At 42.1% G+C, this 14868-nt stretch overlaps 1 protein-coding gene across 8 annotated transcripts in view; it reads left to right on the top strand.

The window, feature by feature from the left end:
- LOC119654275 (potassium channel subfamily T member 2) overlaps positions 1 to 14868 on the top strand; it is a 766604-nt gene that overhangs the window by 135099 nt on the left and 616637 nt on the right. The gene's annotated exons all lie outside the window — the stretch shown is intronic.

The following is a 14868-nucleotide window of genomic DNA, read 5'->3' as shown; positions in this document are numbered from 1 at the left end:
TAATTGCAGGACGCTTGAAATACTGAAGAAGAATATGAAACAACACAAGGAAGGGAGGCACCTTTTTCTTATACATCAAGCATACATACGTGTGCATAGGTTAAGAGTAGCCCGAGGGTTTTGATGTGAGAGCTAGTGAAACAATGTCATTTCCGATATGACATCATTTTCAATAAATCTTTATCTTGTCACTTCACTGCAGCCACTCAAAGAGAGATACCACCGCTGAAATTTCAGTATAGTTAGCTAAATTTTGACGAGTGCGTCCTCTTACTTACAAAATCCAGGGGGAATATCTAGGTTGTCCTTGATTTAATGTCGAGAAGCATTTGTGGATATATGACCAAGGGTATCTGAGCTACTATGTTCCGTAATTTTCAGCATCATCCATTTGTTTAACTAAAACATATATACAAGACAAGAAGGTCAAGCTCTTTTTTTGCATTTGTGATATTTTATAGTTGGAAGAAGCGTATTTGTAAAATTATTTGCTGTGTTCTATGCTCGATGAAAAGGCCGAATAATGTGTCACTTTAATTTTACTAATGTATTGATCACAATTTCCAGAAACAAGGAGGACCCTAAACGTCATTTTATATATTGAGCTCAGATCAAGAGTTCTAAAATGATTATCCAATAGTGATCCAAATTTGGGAACCACTTCGATCACGCTGTGCCGGGTCAGAAGTGAGACAGCGTCTGAGAATTTGCCTTTCTTACACTAAAGCCGCCCTACCATATAGTCGATTACAATTTCTTCCAGTTCTTTCAGTCCCTTTCAATGTCTCCTCTCTCTTCATTTCCTTTGTTTACTAATTTATGACAACGGAAAAAAATATAAATTGGGTCCTCGGGGATATCATGGTATATATTATGGCATCCGCCATACCATTTAAAAAATTGCGTTAGATTAAAGTTTATCTCTCCTTGCCTTCTCAGGGTGCTGCGAATCAGTTGGTGATCCATTGAACCTTCTCCGCCTGGTCTTATCAATGTCGTCATTTGCTCAACGATTTGAACAGATAGCGAATTGGGCCCGCAATTTTAATCGATATCACTCAGGATACCGCTTAAGCCACATCGTCTGAGCCGGTTTTATAAACGCATCATACGCTTAAGAAGAGCCTCCTTTAGACCGAACTTATATTTTGAACATTGCATGTGGTTTGCAGCGTAGTTCTCCAATCTGGCATTGCGTCACAAACGGGGTATCGTGAGCCCATAAGATTTAGCATCATTATCGTTAGGGCTATGCTAAAACACATCAATGTAACCATATGGCTAAATTAAGCACACCCTAGCATCCATTATCACTTCGAACTAGTTGCTTGCAGCTTTTGAAATGATGATGTGGTTCCACATTTTGATGGCCGATCGTATTCTTTCGTTCGTAATGACCAACGCGCTTGTCCTCCGCGAGCGCATTACCAGTATTTTTTTTTCTAATGATTTCTTCCTTTTTGAGTAGGGTAGGTAAACGCATTTACGCACAGAGCATTGGACTCCCCCAATAGTACACCGTTGGGCTACCAACTAACCACTTTCGTCAAAAAACATTACCTCGAGCTAGCCCTGCCGCTCTCCCATCTTTGGGAGCCTTCATGTCAAGGAATTCCCTTTCACCAAGGGGAGCGCAGAGGAGGAAATGAACCATCAGTTCAACGAGCTTACTCACATCCGGTCTCTCCACCACACTCTATCTCTTTCGCAACGAGATAAACCCGAACATAGTGCGTAACACGGTTCCATCTGCCAGCGCTCTTCAGCAACTCTTTAATAGTGTTGTATGGAAAGAGTTCCTTTGCGTCGTCATAAAGTTGTTGACGAATTCCCATTCCCACCTTTTACAGGGAAATAAGGTGTGATCGGTAGTTTCCACAGCTGCAGAGTGAAAGGATTGCGCTTCCGCTTCGGATCCCCCTCCTCACTTTCATAATTTTTATTCTTCATGGAAATTGCACCAGCGTATGCAAGTGAGTTAACCGTCACAGTCAGGAAAAGGTTTATCCTCAAGGACAAGATTCCTACGCCAGTTTGCTGACCTACACCTAGGTGATCCTAGAATTCACAGATGGATCAGGGCGACGCGGTCTACAAAGACTGGTTCAATGCACACTATTAGACCAGGACCTCGAAAAGACTGGCTCCTGATACATACCATAACTACTAACCTGGCAGAGCCAGACTCACGTCACCTCTTCAACGCCGGGATAGAGCTATCACTCTAGGGGCTCACAACGTGTTCCGTCGGTGACTAGCTATTCGCTCTTCACCGAGAAGTTTTCTTGAGGCCTCTTCCTAGGATGCAAGTACAATGTCGGCTAGAGGGTCGGAACTACCTTCTCGGGTAGCTCGGGGACGCCACTCCCACATCGTAAATGGCTCGCTAAGGATCGTTGACGACACCTGGCGCCCTCTGATGAAAAAAAAACTAGTTTATCTTCCCATTCGGGAGATAGTAACTATTCCCGAGAAAAGCCTTTTGATTCTGTTGATACACTGTATTATGTACCCTTTTTTTCATAGTAATAATGGACCTTTTTTCTTCAGTGACTTGTTCTTTAGAATTTTTCTGAAGAGTGCCCAGCAGTCTAATTGGCATTTAGTTGTTAATTTCAAACTGTCTGTGGTGGTTATAGGTTTCACACAACCTCCAACTATAGCTTCTAATTTCGTTATGCGTTTTGTTGGTGCATTGATCGCACCTACAGCTACGCTCACAATGTAAGAGCATGCAACCAGGAAGCAGATCAACTTGAGATCATCGAGCCTGCTGCATAAATTTTCTCTAATTTCATCATCATCATCAACGGGGCAACAACTCGTATCCGATCTTAGCCTGCCTTAATAAGGAATTCCAGACATCCCGGTTTTGCGCCGAGGTCCACCAATTGACTTACGCCATGCTCCATCTGAGGCAAAGTCTGCCTCGTCTTCTTTTTCTACCATAGATATTGCCCTTATAGACTTTCCGGACTAGATCATAATCCATACGGATTAAGTGACCCGCCCGCCGCAGCCTGTTGAGCCGGATTTTATCCACAAACAGACGGTCGTGACATCGATCATAGATTTCATCGTTATGCAGCCTGCAGAATCGTCCATCCCAATGTAGGGGGCCAACAATTCTTCGGAGGATTCTTCTCTCGAACGCGGCCAAAAGTTCGCAGTTTTTTTTTTTCCTAAAAACCCAAGTCTCCGAGGAATATATGAGGATTGATAAGATCATTGTGTTGTACAGTGAGAGTTTTGACCCTATGGTGAGACGTTTCGAGCGATACAGTTTTCGTAAGTTGAAATAGGCTCTGTTGGCTGCCAACAACTATGCGCAGATTTTATCGTCATAGCTGTTATTGGTTGTGGTTTTTGAGCCTGGATTGGATAAATTTTCAACCGTCTCAAAGTGGTAGTTTTCTATGTTCAGTGTTTTCGTTTATCCAGCGCGATACGATGTTGTTCGTTCTTTCGGTTTTGGTTTTTGCACTGATGTTGCCACCATGTACTTCGTCTTGTAATAATGTGCAATCCAAGATATCGCGCTGCCTGCTCAATCTGCATAAAGGTAGACTACAGTTGTACAGTTTTACCCTGACCATGCTGTCATACGTGGCTTTAAATTCGTGAAGAGATGGTGCCAACAGTTTTTCCGTCGCTTGCCGCAGAAAGAAAATCTAATCTGTTGCTGATCTGCCTGGAGTATGGGGCAATGGGCCTCTTTGGTATGGGCCAATGATGTTCTGGGCGGATAGGGCTATCCGGCCTAGCAAGGTTCATCTACCTATCGTATCTTATAGATGGTACTCAGCAACGTGATACCTCTATAATTGTTCCACTGCGTGTGGTCCGAGGCTATATTGGTCCCCTTATATGTTCTTACATTCATCAAGGCTGAGAGATGGTGGCGTTAGATCAGCATGTGGTCAATTTGGTTGAAAGTGGTCCTATTGAGAGAGGCCCACGTATGTTGGTGGACAGCTTTCCGCACAAACCAGGTACTTCCAACAACCACTTCGTGCGATACTGCCAACTGAATAATCAGTCGCAGTCTGTTATCATTGGCATCCCTATGTAAGCTATGGGAGCCGACGTTTCATCTGAATACGGGCTCCGTCCCTACTTGACTATTGAAATCTCCAAATATGATTTTGAGATCATACTTGGGACAGGCTTCTAGAAAGTATCCTTCTCCGACTCTGTAGTCTCCTCTGTTGGGGCGTGAACGTTGATGAGGCTTAGATTTGTAAATTTGCCTCGCAAACACAGAGTGCATAGCCATTTGCTTATATTTTCAAAAACGATATCAGCCGGTTTCGATTTTTGGCTGACTAAGGAACCTACTCCGAGCACATGGTTTACTGGGTGGCCACTATAATATATGGTGTGGCGGGTCTTCTCCAAGGAACCGGTCCAATCTCTTCCAACGGTGTTACATCAGCCTTATACAGGATGCGACAGCATAACTTCCTTTTTTCAAAACTCAATAAAAACTATTGTATGCATCGAAAAATATTTATTTATTTTTTATAATGTAGGTACATGTCTAAAGGTTTTATTTACATTGTTTTGAAGATCAAATCTGTTAGGTGACGTCCCCCATTCTTCATACATTGCGTAAACCGATTTCTGGCGTTTGTCATGACTCTTGTTAGCATAGCAGGTGTTATGTTGGCAATTTCTTCTTGGAGGTTGGTCTTTAAATCTTGTAGGGTTCTTGGACGGTTCACATAAACACGGGATTTCAAAAAACCCCATAGAAAAAAATCACAAGGGGACAGATCGGGAGAGTATGCCGGCCATTCCAAATCGCCTCTAATTGAGATAAGGCGCTCTGGAAAGTGTTCCCTCAAAACAGCCATCGATGCTCTTGAAGTGTGTGCTGTTGCACCGTCTTGTTGGAACCAAGTGTCCCCCAAATCTAAATTTTCTAGCCGTGGGAAAAAAAAATTCTGAAGTATGTTTACATACCGGTCGGAATTCACTGTCACTGTGACCTCATTTTCCTCAAAAAACCAGGGACCAATAATTCCAGCTGAGGAAATTGCATACCACGCTGTGACCTTGGGTGAATGCGAAGGCACGAAATGCACGCTGTGTTGCAATAACCGAACATCCGCTTGAAAAGTAAACCTTAACGGCAAAGGCACGCTCCTCACTATTCCAACGCATGATGGCGACTGAACCATGTTGGGACAAAACTTTACAGTATCCCCTCTTGAACGAGACCACTAGCGCTCCGCTATGACATCAACTAACTGAGTGGCGCGCATTTTAAAAAAGGAAGTTATGCTGCCGCACCCTGTATTAGAACAGGGTATCGGCTAGCTGCTGAGCAACATTCGGTTTGTACACGGAGCGCACGTTCCATGAGAAAATGCACAAATCGTTATTCATTTGTCGTTGCCGGGTTTGTCGTTTTGAAATACATCCTGTCAGTGGCTCCTTCGGTGGTTTCGTAACTTTGTTTTCTGTCTAGGGTTGTTAGCCCTACCCAACTCTCAACCTGAAGGACCAATTGGTACATTTTTCCCCGTTTTTGGGCGCGGGAGACTCGTCTTCATCCTTCTCCGTCTGCAGTTTTTCATTAAGAAATAACTCCCAGCGATCACGACGTGGAGGTGGAGATATGGTTTGGCAGTGGAGCTATTGGTGTTGGTTCAGCAAGCGTTTCCCAGGTTTTATGCTTCATCGTGGATACCAATCCAATCCTTTGGTATCTTCTATTTAAAGATATCCTATTCCTCCGCTTAATTGCCAAGAAAGCTCGAATTAATAAAGCGGCATCTGATTTTAAATCTTCCATAAGATGCAGGGCCTGACCCTCGCTACGAATCCATTTTTAAGATGCATGGGCACTTTCTCAGAAACGGTTACTTCTATTAATCCGAGATTTGGTGGGAATGTGGAAACTGTGAATCTCCATGCATGCTGGAGAATAACATCGTTCTTTGTTAAGTTTAAGTGGTTGTCCCCATACACTATGTACAAGTAGGTGTTTTAGTAAAACTGGATTTAGATCCTGTCGGATCTAAAAGGACATCCAAAATTTGTCACTTTGGTTAGTTTGCTAACTGTGTTCCCACTTTTGATCATATTGAATGACGATCCATCACATAAAACATCTCTAGCCCTTTAGAATAAGTTGTGGTTAATACAGACAAGTTATTCTAAAGCTTATCAGTTGATTGCATTGGTCAAATATGGTCCCTTCCGTATAAGGAGAAGTGGGTATTCATTCATTATAGTATGTACTTTCAATTTTTCCGCGCCTATAGTGATCAGTTTACTTTCCGATTAAATCAAGAATGCTCCCCGTATCGTTACTACGTACAAGCCTCTGAACTACGTTTATGAATATTCACGATGGCTTATTAGCAGTCATTCGGAGTAATCCTCGGCCATGTCCCCATCCATCCATCCATTAAAACAGAAAATTAACCACACCCAGATTACCCGTTTAAAGGACGATACTTATTTCCACGACTCGGCATTCTATATAGTAATATTTGATTAACGACTACCAATTACAGAAAATCGTTGGGCATTCGAAATGAAAAAATATAAATAAACATCAATAGCGGGGGCTAAACATTTAATCCTGCGAAGGTCCTTTGAACAACCATCCATAAGCTGACTATTCCACGAGTTCTTCTATTGATTTTTCATTCCCATTCTTTGTGGGTGCTTACCCTTAATCTGTGTCGCTACCTCTATAGAAACGGAGGGAAACAGTAAAATGTATCGGATCTATATCGAGGATTGTACCGCCTCTACCAATTTAAATCAAAGCTTGAGAACAGGTGCTACAGTTTGTGTACTTTGCATACCAGTGGCAAACTGTGAAGGATATTGGGTCTGCAATCCTGGAGTATATAAAAGACCCTGTTGTATATCATACATGTTATTTTGATGGTTGATTGAGTGCTAGTAGAAAGGTTTTGATATATACATATATGTTTAAGTAAAAATTTTGATATAATTAGTATTCTCCTAACTTTACCTAATATTTCTAAAGCAACCTAATTTTAGATTTCATTAATCCTTGAATCACATGAAATTCATGTAAATGCCTAAATGTGCTCTTCATATTCTTGAATGAAAAACTAAATTCTGAATACTCATCTCAACCCTACACACTCCATGGTTCATTTCAGAATACTTTTCCACAGACTTTATATAATAGAAATGAAGTAAATTCACATCTCACCGCAGATGTTAATCTTCCTGAAAATTCATCTACAGTCGATTCCACCGAGAGAAACCCACAAGTGAAGATATTTCAGATGAGAGTGGTCGATGTGAAAAGTTTACTAATATCTCGCAGGCATAATCGACAGGAGTATCTTTAGAAAATGAAATTTCAATGAGCCCATTCAACAGGTTGCTCCGACCATAAATTTATCTATCTTTTCCACGGATTACGTGTAGTTTATTAGCAGATTCGTTTTTGTATTCAAACAATTCAAGCTCTTAATTAATTTTGCCCAGCTACCAATTAAGTTAACTTGTTAGGCGGGGACTGATATTTATCACAGCGGCGCCTGAAGGTTTCATTGGTTTTGCAAAACTTTTTGAGAAGATGTTTGCAGCTTTACAAGAGGTTAATTGACTGAAAGTAAAAATGTTAGTTTATAAAATGCTAATTGAAATCTTTGATGTTTCGCATGACTTTGATACCAAAGTTTAATACGTAGCACATTTAGGGGATCAGAGAATCCGTTTTAAAAACTTTGTAAGTAAAGTACAGTTCTATTGAGATGTTTGAAAACGAATGAATGAATGTCGAAGCATTTTATTTTCGATTTTTACCTGTTCGTTCATCTCTTCTGTATCCGATTATAAAATTAAAATATTCTTTTTAACTGGGGGATAAATACGGCATGCTTCATAGCATTAATCATCCAATATCGCGTTGGTCCTTGAATTAAAACATACATAAGGTCGTCATTTACCCCTTGGTGGGGTTCACGATTACCTGAAATGCGCTTCAGGTTATTCGAAGACTTTCCAAGACGTCCGAACTCCTTCTCCACCGTTCTGTGCCACGTGCTCTTGGGGCGACCCATTCGTGGGCCATCTTGGCCAATTTGATCGTGGTGTTGATATAGCTGGATTTCGAGCTTTTACATAGAGTAACGAAAGTGGATCTAGCGCTGGTAATGCGTCAGGCAATACCCACTTCGGTGCTACTGTTGTCAGAAACCATGCTTCCTTGATATGCAATTTTATCAATACCTCCGGTGCTCTGTCTATTAATACAGATAGGAAGAGTCCGATGACCCGTTAAACTGAGAACCTTAATTTTGTTGGTGTTTATCTTTATCTTCATCATCTTCTATTAAACTCTTCAATATCCCCAGGCATGCTAACCTCATGAATTTCATCGATAATAAAAAGAAATAATAATGATGTATAAATGGAACCATCGTGTAGCCAAATATTCTGATATAAAAAATCAACAAAACATTTTATAATGGAAGCTCCCAGCTTCGGGTTTGCAACGACTTTTGTATTGTTGATTCAATATCAACGCTATCCGCACGTTAATTTAAAGTTGACGCTGGTAATTTCAATAACTCGTGTGTAGATGGTTTGAAGTAAATTGTTAGTTACTTGAGCTGATAATAAATATCCAGCAAAGAAAAGAATGCCTGAAAAAATCGTATTTGCGAAAAAAGTAAATATCCTTCTAGTGCAGAAAACAACATCATTGTTTTATTTTGAATTACCTGGTCTTACCAATACATGCTTGTTTCTCTCGAACTCTTCGGACAAGTTGTTTACTCTAGATATAAATAAATGTAATTAATTTTAAGCACGAATTCGTATACATAGTACTGAATTACCCTGCAGCGACGTGCTGATTACCGAACAGATTGGAAGACAACAGATGGATACTTTCACACCAATATGAGTTGCCTGAATGCAATCTACATTCTCATTATTCGGTTTTATCCTTCGCTTCATCATTGCTGTACAGCCTTGGATTTTCTCATCGGGAGGCTGGAAAAAATGAACTGAATAATCAGACATTTTAATATGATTTTTTTTCTTCCTCATAGTTCTATTGAGGGCTTAAAATTGATAAAAAATAAGGGATGGAAGCAGAGCAAACAAAAATGACTGAAGTGGAAATGAAACAACCTTAAAAAATATTTATTAAAAAAATAGATCAAATTTAAAGTTGTATCGGAAAATGATTGTTGAAGGAACAAAGGTAGCTAATATAACTAGCAGGCCTTGTCATATTGACCGAATCAACGGTGGCTTGATAAGTTGGATGCTGATTTCAAGGCCCCACGACTATATCCGGATCAGCCCTTTGATGAAATAAAATGGTGCAACCGGACATGATGAGCCGACCCCGTTTGTGAACGGGACAAAGACTAAAAAAAAATAGATTATAAGGAATTATTATTTCCAAGAACTTCTTGCCGTCCGTTTAAGTCGGGCTCTTTTCGACTAAAACCAGCCCCTTCTACTAGACCTAGTCTGTCGAATGACCGTTAGACAGAACATTACAGGTCGCGCTGACGAGGTTTCCCATCACTTTCCAAGTTATTTTTGAAACCAGTATGTTGTCTACAATATAAACGAGTGGCAATAGCGCGCCTGCGGATAACTAAGTGGTTAGATCACAAGGCTGTCGAACGGAAGGTCGCGGTTCAAATCTCACTAGTGACAGCAGAATTTGTATCGTGATTTGACGTCGGATACCAGTCGACTAAGCTGTGAATGAGTACCTGAGGCAAACCAAGGTAATAATCTCGGTCGGGCGCTATGCTGACCACATCGCCTCCTACAAGTCTTGAATGAAGTGCTCTAACACACTTCAAGACCAATCTTCGCCGGGATTCTGTTCTCGGTAAATATCGGCAACTCAAAAACAAATGCTATATTCCTTTCGCAACGATTTCGCATGCCGGGAAATTTGGTACCCCTTCATGTCAAAGAGGTAAAGATACGTCCGATACCGTCCGCATTTGCTTACGAATTACGGGTCGTAGTTCACTTTTTCATGAAGTCGTTTACCCCACTTTGAAATATCCGGAATAACCCCGTGTATTTAGTTTTCATTTGATAAATTATGCCGTCTGTTTTTCCCAGAAGCAATCAGCGGTAACTAGAGATGGTTTCGCCCGCCAAAATCACACGTGCTGCATCGTCCTAGTTTGTAGATATAGTCTCAAGATTTGGTTTTATTTTCTGGTCGATCGTAACTTCTAGTTGTTGAAGTGCCATAGCGTGCTTAGTTTGCTGACTAACTTTGATTTTTCTGGTTTTCTTTCCTCATAAGAAGTACCTTAGTTTTATATTCCGCAAGTTTAGAGACAACGTTTTTTAACTCAAAAACTGATTTGCCATATTACTTCGTGTACAAGGATAACGATATTCTCAAGGTGATGTGCCATACTAGTCACATCTACGAAGTGAAATTCAATCTAGTTTTTAGGGTCCTGTTACCCATTATTAATAATCCTTATTCTGTCACATTGGAGAACCGAAAACCGATTCGTGTACAACATCACATATTGTCTGATAAGTTTCAAATCCACCTAGTTCAACTTATTGCTGACAAGCGCTCGTCCGAGAGTACGACTTCCTTGGTCCAGTCATAAACCTGCTAATGCTCTTTAAAAGGAATGTAGAGTAACAATCATTCAGGATTATTCAGAGGCTTTTGTTTTAATGGTGAGGTTCTTTCAAGAACACCGTAATAATTGAACTAAAAATCAAAGTTCTTCTCTATCACCCTTTTGAATAAATCTCCTCTCCATATATGCATATTTGGGTGAATTTAAAAACAACCTCAGTAATCCTCTTTACAAGATTTGAGAGCTTCTTCCGTCAGAAATTTATTTAGAAATCACTTTAACAGTGGTTAGACTTGCGAAGATAGTGTCGACACCATTTCGCAGCAAATCAAAGTGGGAGATCGGTAGTGAGTCACCAATCATCATCAGCGGCGCAACAACCGGTATCCGATCTAGGCCTGCCTTAATAAAAAGCTCCAGACATCCCGGTTTTGTGCCGAGGTTCACCTATTCCATGTCCTTAAAAGCTGCCTGGGGTCCTCAACTACGCCATCGCTCCTTCTCAGGCAGGGTTTGTTTCGTTTTCTTTCCCTACCATAGATATTGTCCTTCTACACTTTCCGGGCTAGATCATCCTCATCCATACGGATTAAGTGACCCGCCCACCGCAGACTGTTGAGCCGAATTTTATCCACAAACGGACGGTGGCGGTATCGGTCATAGATTCCATCGTTATGTATGCTACGGAATCGCCCATCCTCATGTAGGGGACCGAAAATTCTTCGGAGGATTCTTCTCTCGAACATACGTAAGAGTTCGTAGTTTTTTCTTGCTAAGAACCCAAGTCTCCGAGGAATACATGAGGACTAGCAAGATCACTGTCTTGTACAGGTGGAGCTTTAACCCTATGGTGAGACGTTTCGAGCGAAACGTCTGCCAGCAACCGTGCGCGAATTTCATCATCATAACTGTTATCGGTTGTGATTTTCGACTCCAGATAGGAGAAATTATCAACGGTCTCAAAGTTGTAGTCTCCTATCTTCGTTGTTTTCGTTTCATCAGCGCAATTCGATGTTGTTCGTTCTTTTGGTTTTCGCGCTGACGTTGCCACCATGTACTTCTTCTTGCTTTCATTAATGTGTAGTCCAAGATCTCGCTTGCTCGACCTGGATGAAGATTGGCTGTACATCTCGAGTTGTTCTTCCCACGATGGGATGGGGTAGACTTGCAGAGGATGGTGCCACTTGCACTCACATCTGCATTGCGAATCACTTTCTCCAGGGCCAGGTTACCCGATGAACCGCTTGGTGTAATTGGTCGCCTCCATATTTAATCAATTCGGCTGTAATTTCATCGGCTCCTGGTGACTTATGATTTTTAAGCCGATGAATTGCACCGACTGTTTCCGTTCTGTTTCTAACTTACATTCATCGTCGAACTAGCCGTTCCGACTTTTCATGCGGCTAAGGTCAAGTATGTTTGTGGCCGTATCAATGATAATGCTCTTCAAGTGGTTGCGAAGATCATTTGTTGATGCTTCATTTCCAGGACATCTGTTCGCTGCGGTTGGACTCTCTTAGTAAACTAGATGGAAATTTCAAGAGCCTACGAATTGAGTCGGTATAAACTTTCTTGAAAGTACATCATCCGAGAGATCATTTAACAGAAGTTGGAGGGAGACAGTTGGCTGATTCTGTGAACTCTTCAACATGAAAGTGTGATAAGGAGATTTAGAATACTGTGAGAGCGGTTGTCAGTGATGAGAAGTGAGAGCTGCTATACTGCCCTAAATCACCGGAATGGATAGCATCTACCTAGCAATATTTAACAAACCTACAATGAGTTTCACGAAATATTTTCCTAGTATGTCTTCCTATGGACTACATGCGTTCCTCTAAGACATTCGACTTGCAGAAGTCAAGTATATTGACTTCAAGTACATTTTCCTTGGACCACTGACACTGGCACCGGCTCCCTCTGCTGTGAGGGATCCGTCGGTGTACTAAGTAATCAGTTGCTGGTCTAAGTCGTATGTCGTAGCCACGCTCTCCTAATTTGCCTTGTTACTCCAACGTGTTTCAAACTTCTTATCAAAGTAAAACTTCGTTGTCATGTTATCCCTTGGTATCAATAAATCGGGATACCACCTAGAAAGAATTTCAACCTTTTGGGTTGGATTGAGTACGGCTGACAACCCTACACGGAAAACAACTTGTTACGAAGCCACAACAGGAGCCTCGGACAGGACGGACTTTAAAACGACGGACCCGGCAACGACAACGGATCAACGATTTGCGCATTTTCTCATGAAACGTGCGCTCCCTGTACAGAGATGAAGCTGATGAGCAGCTAGCCGATACCCTGTCCCAATATAGGGCTGATGTAACAGCGGAGGAGATGCGTTGTACAGGGACCGGTTTTCTGGAGGAGAGCCGCTGCACCATATATTATAATGGCCATCCAGTAAACCATGTGCTCGGAGTAGGTTTCTTAGTCAGCCAAAAAATGAAACCTGCTGTTATCGGCTTTGAAAACATAAGAAAACGGCTATGCACTCTGCGCTTGCGAGACAAGTTTATAAATATAAGCCTCATTAACGTTCACGTCCCTACAGAGGAAACTGCAGAGTCGGAGAATTATACCTTCTACGAGGCAGTAGAACGAACCCTCGAAGCCTGTCCCAAATATAATATTAAAATCATTGGCTCCCATAACTTCCACGAAAAAACAAATGATAACGGACTGCGGATTATTTAATTAGCAGGGTCACACGAAATGGTTGTTGGAAGTACCTGGTTTGCGCGGAAAGCGGTCCACAAACATACATGGGCCTCTCCAGACGGGACCACTTTGAACCAAATCGACCACGTGTTGATCGAACGCCACCATCTCTCAGCCTTGATGAATGTCAGAACATATAGGGGGGCCAATATAGACTGGGATCACTATCTCGTTGGCATGGTGCTCCGAGCTCGAATAACAATACCACCTAGAATCCCCTCTGACAATCAGGTGAGACTGAACACTGAAGCCATCCACAACGCAGCCCTCTGCGACACCTATAAAAGGGAAATGGACGCCGCAATAACTGCAGTCAACAGAGGACCTGGAGATGAAGCATCAACAAATGATCTTCTCAACCATCTGAAGAACGGTATCATTGCTACGGCCACAAACACACTTGGCCCCAGTTGCAAAAGGAGTCGGAACGGCTGGTTTGACGATGAATATAAGCTAGGAACGGAACGGAAGAATGCCGTATACCGAGTAATGTTGAATTCCCAAAGAACGCGGGTACGCGCAGAGACCTATCACGAACTCCGTCGAGCAGAGAAGCGACTTGACGGACGAAGGAAGTCTGGGAGAACCAACAAGTCTGTGAACTAGAAAAGTACAGGGAGCAACCGCACCAGGCGCGCAAGTTTTACCAACAAGTCAGCAGGATGAAGCCTTATACACCTCGATGCTCACCCCGCCGAAACAAAGAGGGAAATCTGATTTCCGACAGAATGGGCATATTGGAGCGATGGGTTGAGTACTTTGATGAGCTACTGAACAACCAAAACATCGGCGAGTTGGAGGTCCCGCCAACTGAAGACGACGGACAAATAATGCCACCACCAAGTATAGGAGAAACAGTCCCTGCAATTCATCAGCTAAAAAATCATAAGTCGCCAGGAGCCGATGGAATTACACCCGAATTGGTTAAATATGATGGCGACCAGTTACACCAAGTGGTTCATCAACTTGTGCTCAAGGTATGGGACAGCGAATCAATGCCTGACGATTGGCAACGAGGCATTATCTGTCTCATACATAAAAAGGGAGACATCACACAATGCAGCAATTATAGAGGTATCACGTTGTTGAGTACAATCTATAAGATACTCTCATCTATCTTGCTAGGCCGGATAGCCCCATACGCCCAGAACATCATTGGCCCATACCAAAAAGGCTTCACTCCAGGCAAATCAGCAACAGATCAGATTTTCCCTCTGCGGGAAGCGATGGAGAAACTTTTGGAATATGGACAACAGTTGCACCATCTGTTCACCGACTTTAAGGCCGCCTATGATAGCATAGCCAGGGTGAAACTGTACACGGTCATGAGAGAATTTGGTATCCCGACGAAATTAATAAGACTGACTAGGTTGACCCTGACCAATGTGCGAGGCCAGATAAAAGCAGCAGGATCACTCTCAAGACCATTCGACATCAACAACTGTCTACGACAAGGGGATGCCCTATCATGTGTCCGCTTTAACCTGGCCCTCGAGAAAGTGATCCGTGATGCTGAGGTAAATGCAAGAGGTACAATCCTCTTGAAGTCCACCCA

The sequence above is a fragment of the Hermetia illucens genome, chromosome 1, assembly GCF_905115235.1.
Source record: "Hermetia illucens chromosome 1, iHerIll2.2.curated.20191125, whole genome shotgun sequence".
Lineage (NCBI taxonomy): Eukaryota > Metazoa > Arthropoda > Insecta > Diptera > Stratiomyidae > Hermetia > Hermetia illucens.
The sequence above is the reverse complement of the archived record's forward strand: the minus strand, read 5'-3'. Positions and strand labels throughout refer to the sequence as shown.